General features: G+C 36.8%; 1 pseudogene; it reads left to right on the plus strand.

The window, feature by feature from the left end:
* The window catches only part of LOC111556575, a 342,142-nt pseudogene that overhangs the window by 157,759 nt on the left and 171,853 nt on the right, over positions 1–12,530 (plus strand).

Consider the following 12,530-nt stretch of genomic DNA (forward strand, 5'->3'; position numbering starts at 1 on the left):
TTTATATTTCTGTGATGTTGGTTATGATCTCTCCTCTTTAATTTGTTTTATCTATTTGGATCCTTTCTCTTTTCTTTTTTATATGTCTGACTACAGGTTTATCAATTTTATTAATCTTTCAAAGAACCTGCTTTTAATTTTGTTGATCTGTTCTACTGGCTTTTTGTTTTGTTTTGTTTCTATATTATTTATTTATGCTCTAATCTTCATTATTTCCCTTCTTCTGATGGCGTTAGGCTTTATTTGCTGTTATTTTTATAGCTCCTTTAGATGTAAAGTAGGTTGTGTTTTTGAGACTTTTCTTGCTTCTTCATGTAGACCTGTATTGCAATATACTTCCCTCTTAGGTCTGCCAAGAAAGCATCCCAAAGGTTTTGGACTGTCATGTTTTCATTTTCATTTACCTCTATGTACTTTTTAATTTATTCTTTAATTTCCTGGTCAACTCATTCATTCTTTAGGACGATGTTCTTTAACTTCCATTTGAGGGCTTTCCAAATTTTTTTCTTGTGATTAACTTCAAGTTTTATTGTGTTGTGTTCTGAAAATATTCATGGAATGATCTCAATCTTTTTGTACTTGTTATGGGCTGATTTGTGACCCAGTATGTGATCCATTTTGGAAAATGTTCCGTGTGCACTCGAGAAGAATGTGTATTCTGCTGCTTTTGGATAAAATGTTCTGAATATATCTGTAAGTCCATCTGGTCCAGTGTGTCATTCAAAACCATTGTTTCCTTGTTGATTTTCTGCTTAAATGGTCTGTCCACTGCTATAAGGGGGTGTTAAAGTCCCTTACTATTGTGTTTTATTATCAATGAGTTCCTTTATGTTTGTTATTAATTGATTTATACATCTGGGTGTTTCAAGTTGAGGGCATAAATATTTATAATTGTTAGATCTTCTCAATGGATAGACCCCTTAATTGTGATATAATGCCCTTCTTCTTCTCTTGTTACATCTTTGTTTTAAAATCTAGTTTGTCTGATGTAAGTATGGCTACTTCAGGTTTCTTTTGACATCCATTAGCATGATAGATGGTTCCTCATCCCTTTATTTTCAATCTGCACGTTTCTTTAGGTCTACAATGAGTGTTACAGGTAGCACGTAGATGGGTCTTGTTCTTTTATCCATTCTGATACTCTGTGTCTTTTGATTGGATCATTTAGTCAATTTACATTTAGAATGATTATCGAAAGACATGAATTTAGTGCCATTTATTACCTGTAAAGTTGGTGTTTCTGATGATGTTCTCTGTTCCTTTCTAGTCTTTGTTGCTTTTGGTCTTTTTTTCCCCCACTCAAAGATTCCCCTTTAGTATTTCTTACAGGGCTGGCTTAGTGATCATGAACTCATTTTAGTTTTAGTTTTGGAAACTCTTTATCTCTCCTTCCATTCTGAATAACAGGCTTGCTGGATAAATTATTCTTGGCTGTGTATTTTTCCCATTCAGCATGTTGAATATATTATGCCATTCCTTTCTGGCCTGCCAAGTTTCTGTGGACAAATCTGCTATGAACCTTATCTGTCTTACTTTGTAGGTTAGTTCCATTGCTGCTTTCAGGATTCTTTCCTTGTCTGTGTGTTTTGTGAATTTGACTATAATATGTCTAGGTGATGCCTGGCTTTTGTTGAATTTAATGGGAGTTCTCTGTGCTTCTTGTATTTTGATGTCTTTGTCCTTCCCCAGATTAGGGAAGTTTGCAGCTATAATTTGCTCAAATAAACCTTCTGACCCTTTTTCTTTCTCTTCATCTTCTTGGGCTTCTATGATACAAACGTTATTACGTTTTAAGAAATCACTGAGTTCCCTAATTCTGCCTTTGTGATCCAATACCTTTCTTTCCCTCTTCTCTTCAGCTTCATTATCTTCCATAATTTTATCTTCTATATCACTGATTTGTTCCTCTGCTTAGTTCATCCTCATTGTTATAGCATCCATTCAAGATTATGGCATCTTGGTTATAGCATTTTTAATTTCAGCCTGACTAGATTTTAGTTCTTTTATCTCTGCAGGAAGGAGTTCTCTAGTGTCTTCTATGCTTTTATCAAGCCCCACTATTATTCTCGTAATTGTTGTTTTAAATTCTGGTTCAGACATCTTACTTATATCTGTACTGATTAAATCCCTGGCTATTACTTCTACTTCCTGTTCTTTTTTTTAGGGTGAATTCCTCTGTTTTATCATTTTTCCCAGGAAAAAAAAGAAAAAAGCTTAATCCTAGGTGTGTTTTTATCTGCCTGTTAAAAGAAAGATCCAGAAAATAACAGTAAATATATATATATATATATATATTATATTTTTAAAAATTTTTTAAATTATAAACATAAAAAGCAAGCTAGATCCTATTTCCCATAGAACTGAAGCTTTGCAGCACTCCATGATCAGTAGACTTGCAGCACTCCATGATCAGCACTCCATGATCAGTAGACTCCATGATCAGAATAACATCTGGTGAGGTGTTAGTGTTGGTCTTCTGAGCGAAGGGCCCATTGCACTGCTTCTCAGACCCACTTGCTCTGGTAGAGATGTACCTGCAGTGTGTAGCGGGGTGGAGCTTGATGTATGCAGCTCCAGTCTCCACTTGGTGGCACTGTTTAACTCACTGAGGTAGGACAGTACAGATAGGGGGTGGAGATGGGGGTAATGGTTTCACACTGCTCTATTCTCTGTGGAGTGGAGAGCTCCTACTCATCACTCTTCAGGAAGCCCTCACAGAGTTACCCCTCATGTCCCCAGCTTCTGTCAGATCCCTGCCTTCACCCTGTGTGTGAGCTGTTTTATCTCAGGTGCAGGGCTGGGTTTCTAAACTCCAAATTTTAAGGTCTCAGTGCAGCTCCTGAGCTGATCCTTTGGGGGAGGCTCTTGATGTGCTTTTGCCAGCCAGTCCCAGGTGTTTCAAGTTGAGGGCATAGTGGAGCAAGAAAGCCAGTATCAAGAATTGCTGGCCACAGTCTGTGTCCTGCTCCTGTGCCTGGGAACAGTGCAGCACGTTGGCATCACCTGTTCTTCTGTCCTCAGAGAAGCCTTGCCACCACTCCTAAATGTGCTCTGAGCAGGGGAACCATTCCTTCCTGTGTGACCCTGGGGATCCTGAGACCATGCTGCCTGCTCTGGGTCTCTGCTCTGCTTCCCACAGGAGCACCTCTAAGTCAGGCACAACACCAACAGTGGCAGACTAATAAAACTTCAGATTTTGCTCTCTTCTGCTTATAATACCTTACAGTAGTTTCTGTAAGCAGGGCTTCCTCCCCTCTGCAGCATCTGCAGTACCCACAGTTCTTATCTCCCCCAGGTCAACCCTCCACAACTCCTACCTGCCATTATTCTACTGGTAGACTTGAGGTTTTGTTCTTTCAATCCTCAGACTGATTTCTTGGCTGTTGAGAAGGAGTTGATATTTATCTAGCTGTGTTCGAGGGACGAGATAAGCCTAGGGTCCCCCTACTTTTCCTCATCTGAACTCCTCCTGATGGAGAACTTGGAAAATACAGATTTCTGGTCCTCACTTGTGAGATGTTCTGGGAGAAGGATCTAGACAATTAGATTTATTAAAGCCTCTAGGTAGTTTTGATGCCTAGCCAGGTTTGGAAACCACTGATCTGGTGAAGCCTCCTTGATTTCCAGATGCATAAACTGAGACACAGAAGGTGAAGTGACACTGAACTTGAGGTTGGCAGGGCCAGCATCAAAACCCTATACTTCTGAGGTACTGTCTTCAGTGCATCTGTATTAAATCACACAAACACAGGTGGTATTTAAGGGATCTTTCATAGCTATTGGAGACAGTAAAATAGTGAAAGATATCTAACTGAAACCAAAGACTTAAAAGACTGCTATGAGAATCTGGTGAAATGGTATTTTAATGCTTCATAGACTGTGAAGTGGTAAATCAATATACATGTAATAAGGTACATGCAGGGGAGTAAAGTTGTCATATAAAAAAAATTTAAGTAAGAGGAAAATTAGAACCCTTGAAATGAACTTGATGGTACATCAAAATTTCTCCAACCTTTTTCGATTTCAGAGAGTCACAGTGTACAGTTGAGCAGGATGATCTATAGGTGCTTTTTATCTGTAGTTTGTGTTATTCTCTAAGATTTGTGGATCAAGCATTGAAACTTTTAAGCTCTTCTAATCATTTGCTGCTTGAGTATTCTGAATCCAGTTTCTATCATTTTTTTAATTTGGTGATTAAAAAATATTACAAAATTTTGTTCTGGCTTTAATATTTTGTAATTTTTTTCTCTCTGCTGACTTTGTAAATCTCTTTATCATCTTCATTTCTCTTGTTTTCTGATTCTGCTTTGGGACTTTCCTCATTTTCATCTCTTTTCCTATTTTGTTTTTTAATTCAATAAATATTAAGTATCTTTTTATATATATTACTCTGCTAAGTACTTGGGATATAAAAATGAAGAGTACAGTGTTTCTGACAAAGAACTCACATGGTAGGAAGGAAGAAAGCCATGTAGTAAGCACAACATTGATTGGTTGATAAAGGCTAAGGTAGTGACATAAACAAAGTGTCATGCAAGCATATGGGAAAAAGGTTAATTCTTCCATGGGGGTAGAAGATACTCAGGATATGATGAAATTTATGGAGTTTAAGGGAGTTGAGTTGCATGTATAAATGAGTAAGAGATACTGGGAGAGGATTTCAGGGGACATATGGATAAAAGTGTGAAAGTGCCTAGTGTATTCAGGGAATAACCACTAAAAGTAGAGTGGGGACTACAGTTTGGTATAGAGAATGGGGTACTTGGATTAGGGAAGGAAAATTAGAAGGAAGCCTCTGAAAAGGTGAGAGAAACATGGTAAGATGTGGATTTTAGAAAGATTACTGTGACAGCAATGTGGTTGTGTTGAGGGGCCTAAAATGGAGAGGAAAACCAATCTGGAGGGATTGTAAATAATTCCGGCCATAGATGAAGAGAATCAGAAGACAGTGACATTATGGTTAGAAAGGAAGGGGGATATAAGAGAGATGATCTGAGAGACTTTAGCAAGTTTCTACCTGAAATGAAATTAGCATATCCATTAACAACAAAGAAACAAAGCTACCTGTAGTTTTAGGATTTTTTCCTTTCTCTTTCTTCTTGCCTCTCTTCCTCCTTTGGTTTTAATTTATTTCAAGCCTTTCCCTTTTGCAGAGGGATCATATTAATGTGAGTTTCTAAAAGATCATTCACAATGCAAGGCCCTAGACCATCTGCTTCCTGTTTCTCTTTTATTTTTCCTCCTCTCCAGCATACTGGTTCCATTGCTTTTACTTAAATGTCTTAAACATATAAGGGACTCTGCATTTGCTATTTATTCTACTTAAAATGCCCTTCCACCATGTATATACGTGACTCAGCTTTCACTTCATTCAGGCTGGCCTGCGGACTACAGGATAATAAATGGGCAAATCCTCTTCCCCGCTAGAATATGAGGTACTATCCATTTTCTTTCTTCTTTAGTTATTTAATTTCATGTTGGGGTTTGAGTGTCCCTCTAGAGAGAGAGGTTGTTCTCTACTCAAATGGATTCCTAAGGGCTTTTTCAAATGAAGCAAAAGGGGCCTGGGAATGGGGGTATCTTAACATTAAGGTAACAGCAGATACTTTCTTTCCCTTTGTACATAGTATTTTCATACTTCATGCTCATCACCTCAGGTTTTATACATGGAATCCACTAAATGGAGAGAGTAAGGGTTTTCTCTTCCTTCCTAGAGTGGGTGAGGGTTGGAGAAAGTATGTTTTTAAAGAAATGTAAATTTAATAGCAAGTTTCTCTAAAATAACAACAACTAAAAACCTCTACAAACCTTCCCTGGTTGTTAGATTTGTTTCTTCTGTCCCCTGATCTATATTTTCCTTTCTACCTAACCTCTTAGATATATACATGATTTTTTTATTGTATATTTCCATGTATTATGGAATGTGAGCTCCAAAGGTTTTTATCTCCAACTTCTAGAATACTATGTCGTTCATAGTAAGAATTCAGTAAATATTTTATAAAGAATACCTATGTAAGATTGATTTAATAGAGAACCTGGTTAGAGTATTTATTTGTGATCGTGTCTCTTTATATGAAGACAATGTTAGGATTACTTCCTGGAATTCCAGGTCTAGGATAGTAGGTTTTGTTTTCTTGGCCAGTTGCTGTTTTTCTTGTTGTTGTTCTTGCTATTTTCATTCTTTAAATGTATGTGTATCAGAAAGATAACATGTATCAATAAGCAACTGTGGTCTTAGTATAACTCATGAAATATTTAATTGATTTGTTTATAATTTTGCTTAGACTATAAAGTATGAATGTGTGTGTGTGTGTGTGTGTGTGTGTGTGTGTTTATTTATGGGTTTGTTGCGAGATGGGAAGAAGGAAATAGTATATGGGAAGAGCTATTGCCAAGAAATAGCTGTGATTCTTCAAGAATTTATTGACATATTTGATGAAAAAGGTTTATAAAAGCACTTGCAAATTTTTGGTTCAGCAAGGATTTTTGAGCAGCATGTGAGACCCTGTGGGGAGGAGGGCACTGGATCCATTATATTAGAGGATTTACAGTCTAGTTACATATGCAGGCTATACGGTTATCCTGGGCTGTACTACAAGGCAGAGGGTATTAAGGGCTACAACAGGAAAACAAAGTGTTCTCAGGGGAAGCAGAGTGGAGAATGAAGCCCAAACTAATAGAGGTGACTATGTGATTATGTGACTTATTAGCAAGGGGATGCCAGTAGAGAAGTGGTAAGAACATTTTAGGTTAGTTAGGGAAGGCTTCAGAAGGGAGGGGAGGAAAATGTGGCACCCATTCAAAACATAGGGGAGAATGACTGTTTCCTGTGTGCTCTACTTCCTGTCAGACAGAGGCTTCTCTCTTTAAGCCTGCCCCTTGTCAAATGAGGAGTAACCCTAGAGGATATGCAAATGGCTCTTTAAGTTCTCTAAATTCTTCCAAGGTTTCTTGTAGTTGATTATAGGAGGAAAAGAGTTTCTAGGTTAGGATATTTGCTGTCTACTCGGGAAGTAAACTAAGAACCTGTGTAACTGTATAATAGTGTGGGGAGCTGCTTGGGTAATGTTAACATTGTCAGGCAGTTCTAGGAAGGAATTTGTGTGGGTCTGAATCCTTTTGAAGACTGGAAAGCCCTAGGAAGGACTTGGATTTGTTTGCCAGTTTACCACTCCCCCAACCCCAGCCGTCAGTGTGAGAAAGGTTATCATTCCTCGGCTTTCAAGGTTTTCTCTGAGAAAGATCTTTTTCTTTGTTCTATTTATGCTACAGGCCCTAACAAAAGCACTCAGTACCACAGTTATGGAACAGTGACACTCCAGCCGCAGCACATGGGTGGCTGAGCGAGTCAGGCTGGTATGGACTAGCTTATGGCCTAATTATGGAAAATAAAACAAGATTGCTTTAGATTTATGAAAACTGGAAGGTGCTATTGCTGCACATGAACAGAAAATCCTTGCTTCCAGGAACCCGTGTTCTCATTTTAACATGAAGACAGAAAGTGAGCTTCACTATAACTTGCCTTTCTAAGGAAAATAATGCTTTCTCTCTTTAGCCTCTTGCTTCAGTGAGTTAGAGCGATGAGTGGGCAATGAGGGTATAAAAAAGAGGCTGGACACAGTGGACGTGTTCACTAAATTATCTTCTGTCTACAGGGAAGGCTGCTGCTTTCAGTATATTCCTCAAAGGAAAAAAAAATTGTCAACTCAATCAAGTTGAAATATTACCTTGTAGTAGATTTAATAATAAGGAAATGGACTTATTTCCAGTGGTCACAGCACTGAGGGCTTGGGCAAGGCCAGGTGTTTAGGAATGATCTGATGTATTGTGTCCTGAGTTTATCTGTGTATTTGCAGATAGAAAAGAAATGGTTGGAGAGCATGTTGGTCCTGACAGTAGTATAAAGAGGGAAGTGCATGAATAATGCAGTATGAATGTGTATGGCAGGGGCTGGCATATCTACATGTATAGGTCTGTTTAGCAGACCAGTTAGAGTATAGGTGCTAACAACAAATTCGTGAGCTCAAAATTTTTCACTTACTAGCTGTAGGCCTTAGGCAAATTACTTAGCCTGTTTAAGTTTCTCTTAGACTCTCTGAGTTTGTTATTCCTCATCTGTAAAGTTGGAATAATAACAGTACAAATCTCATAAGCGTTTTGGAGTATTAAGATAATTCATGTACTCAGCCTCAAATAAAGGCTCAATAAATAAGAATATTATGAGGAGTAAATATACCTACTGCAGCTGACATTACTAATTACTAAGTAAGGATGTCAGTGTAATGAATGAATTTGGTGAGCAGAGCAGTGAAGATACTTATTTTCCTTTACTTTCTGTCCTGTAACTTATAGCACCGTTAATAATACAGTTTTCAATAATTTTGAACCTACTATATGTTGGACAGAATTCTAGAATTTTTTTAATTAAACTTTTTATTTTAGGGCAGTCTTGAATTTACAGAAAAGTTGCAAAGAATGTATGGAGTTCTCATATACCTCCCCCCACCACCACCCCTTTCCCCCAATTATTAACAGACTTCATTAATACAGTGCATTTGTCACAATTAACGAACACCGTATTGACACAATTGTTGTTAACTAAAGTCCATATTTTACTCAAGTTTTCCTTTGTTTTTACCTAATGTCCTTTTCTTTTGTTCCAGGATCCCATCCAGGATACTGCCTTACATTTCGTCATCGTGTCTCTGTAGCCTTCTTCTTGACTCTGGCAGTGTCTCAGACCTTCCGTTTTTGATGACCTTGACAACTTTGAGGAGTACTGATCAGGTATTTTCTAGAATGTTTTTCTGTTTGTGTTTGCCTGATATTTCTCATGATTAGACTGGAGTTATGGGTTTTGGAAGATGACCACAGAAGTAAAGTGTCATTCTCATCATATATCAAGAGTACGTAGCAGCAACATGACTTAACACTGTTGATGTTAACTTTGATTTACTAGCTTGAGGTAGTATTTGCCAGGTTTCTCCACTCTTGTTACTCCTTCCCCTTCCCCTTATTCCATTCTGTATTCTTTTTTTTTTAATTTTTTTAATGTTTATTTTTTGAGAGAAGGAGAGAGCATGAGTGGGGGAGGGGCAGAGAGAGAGAGGGAGACACAGAATCTGAAGCAGGCTCCAGGCTCTGAGCTGTCAGCACAGAGTCTGACGCAGAGCTCAAACCCACAAACCACGAGATCATGACCTGAACCGAAGTCAGACGCTTAACTGACTGAGCCACCCAGGCACCCCCCATTTTATATTCTTTTAAATAAAGTTACTATGTGTAATTTATGCTTAAGGAATAGGGGATTAAACTCTACCTCTTTGAGGATGGATTATCTACATAAATTATTTGGAAATCTATACAGGAGATTTATTTATTCTCTCCCTCCCCCATTTACTTATGTATTCAATTTTTTTATATTAATATGGCTGATATGGACATTTTAACAATATTAATTCTTCTAGTCCATGAGCACAAAATATCTTTCTGTTTATTTGTGTCTTCTTTTATTTCTTTCATCACTGTCGTATAGTTTTCTGTGGAAAAATCTTTCACCTCCTTGGTTAAATTTATTCTTAGTATTTTATCTTTATGATGCTGTTGTAAATGAGATTGTTTTAATTTCTCTTTCTGACAGTTCATTGTTAGTATATAGAAATGCAACTGTTTGTTCTAAATTGATTTTGTATCTTGCAACTTAGTACTAAGTCTATTTATTAATCCTAACAGTTCTTTGGTGGAGTCATTAGGGTTTGCTATATATAGCATCATGTCATCTGCAAATATAAACAATTTTACTTCTTCCTTTATGATTTAGATACCTTTATTTCTTTTTCTTGCATAATCGCTCTGGCTAGGATTCCAGTAGTATGTAGAATAAAAGTGGCTAAAGTGGGAATCCTTGTCTTGTTCCTGATCTTAGAGTAAAATCTTTCAGCTTTTCATCATTGAAAGAGATATAAATTATGGGCTTGTCATATGTGGCCTTATGATACTCCCGTTAAGTGCCAGGGTTCTCTAATGTTCTATCTTCAGGTCTTCTTTATTTTCTCTACATAATCCAGGGTGATTTTATGGTATCAGCAACTGTCTGAATCTTCTGGCTTTGATTTCTATTCTGAGTGTCAGATTCTGTTTATAGTTATAACTGGATAGCTTCAAATTGAATTCAGTATCTTTAAAATTGAATTAATTGTCCAAATTCTCTTCCCAATCTCTTCCTATATTTCTTATCTCATTTATGAGTTTATCTCCCATGTAGTTTCCCATATTTTAAATGTTAAATTCAGTATATATCCAACTGTTCTTATTACCTTTACCTGTTCCCAATATTTATTGTTTATAAAATCCTATAGAGTTTATACTTGGAATATTTCTCAATCCAGCCCTATTCACTGTCCCCATGTGGGTGTATATTATAAGTGCCAGTGAAACCTAACAGATCCTAGATAAATGCTGTAGGCTTCTAAATAGAATTCCTGGGTCCAGTGTCTCCTGCTTTTAGTGTACCCTACACACTGATGCCATAGTGATTTTACTACATCAGAACTTTACATCTAACCTATATTCCTAGAACTGTTAAATAGCATGGCTTGAAAGTTACTTCCAACTCTGGTTCCCATTTGACATCTACAGATTTTTCCAATGCCATTTCTCCCTTTCCCCACATCTTAAAATTAAAGCTACACAGAACTTATTACTACTAGTGAACATATGTTCTTTTGTTATTTTGAGATATTTGGACATATATGGAAGAATTTCTGCCTGAGAAATATTCACCTTCCTCTGCCTTGGAAGACTTCCTTTCATTTTTTTAAGAACTCACATACATATCAACTAGTGTTTACTGAGAACCTACAATATGCAAAGAACTCTGGCAGCTAACATAATTTAATCTTTGTGCTATCAGCAAGTTTCTCTATACTAAGCATTTTACTCTTTTTACCTTTTCTAAAAATCTAAACATTCTAGGAAAATAGAGTATTAAATATTTTATATATTAGTGAGATTTAATCCATCAAATTGTTTTCTCCAGTAACAGGAAGGTCATGTGGGAAGAAGAAATGGTGATGAGAAGGAAGAGGGGATCAAAGAAAAAGGAAATAGGAGTTGATGGAGAGTAAATAGCCTGTTAAAATTTTGTCTAGCCTGGCAAAAATGCTATTCCATAAGTGGTGTCTACTCTTAGCTGGATGATAGCAAGAGAAGAAATTGTCAAGGCACAGATAAGGCTGATCATCCCTAAGTTGGATCTGAATGTTTCCAGAGATGTATAGTATGTCAAAAGTAAAGACAAATCTAGAGTTTTAAGGGAAAAAATGGCAAAAATTTATAAAGTTTCAAACTTACAACTCTTGGAATATGGTTTTGTGGTCAAGATTTCTCTGTGTATTGGGTGCCTTTTAGGATAAATTTCAAGGTTAGGGTGAAGAATCAGACAATTTGGAGGGTACCAGGTATCTCTGGACAGAGTATGCAATTTCAGATGTGCTATGTAGGAAATAGGAAGATGTGGAAGGCAGACCTTCTTTTGGTTGGAATGGACCATAGGGATAATGTAATTCAGCTCCATTTTGCATATGAAGAAACTGAGACCTTAGAATGTTATATTTCTTGAGCAGATCTCAGCCTTGCTGCTACAAGTGAGATAGGGAACTCCTTCAATCTGTTCTGTTTTTCTGCAGATAAAATTAATACCAGGATATTGCATAGAAAATGATAACAATAGCTTACATTTGTGTAGAGCTTTGTTTATAAAATTCTGGGCACATTATTATCACAGAGTGCATACTGTTTCTGCTTTTGAGACACTTGCTAATGTGTGGCCATATAATTTATTATCCAAACCAGGACACTTATGAGAATGAAAGGGGAAGCTATAAATAATTATGTAGGAACAACAGGCATAAACTGGGAGGGTTCCAAGAACCCCTGGATATGTGGTCACCTGATTGTTAATTCATCTAATTGCAGAATTACCAAAACCAAACTACAAGTTGGGTTAAAAAGTGAAACAGTTTGTGAGTTATAATGGGTCAAAAGATCAAAGTCTTAAAGATGGCAACAGCTAGAGTTGTGGTTGTACAGGAGGACCAAGGATTAATTGCCTCTAAAATCAGTGGGACCGAAGATTTATGGTTCTCCAAATGAAGTAGATAATACAAAGACACAGAACCTGTAAAATCAAATCTCTGGAAGAGAAGAGAAAGACAAAAAATTGAACTGTGTATGTTAACTTAATACTATTATTAAAAACAATACATAGGTATAAACAAAAACTACACCTTTCAGAATATGTTTCTTAAAGCATCTTAACCAAGGTGAAGATGATGTGCATGCACATATATCCTCAAAATCTCAAATGAGGTAACTAAATCATAAGTGTAAAAAATACTATATGTTAACAGGGTTAAATGAACACAGAACACACTCCAAATTCTGCATTTCCTAAAGTTTTCTAACTGTGATGTTTCTTTCTTATTCTGACGTTAACTGGAAAGTCAGGAAATCACAGCAAATCATATTTA

This window comes from Felis catus, chromosome A1 (assembly GCF_018350175.1).
Source record: "Felis catus isolate Fca126 chromosome A1, F.catus_Fca126_mat1.0, whole genome shotgun sequence".
NCBI classification, from domain to species: Eukaryota; Metazoa; Chordata; class Mammalia; order Carnivora; family Felidae; genus Felis; species Felis catus.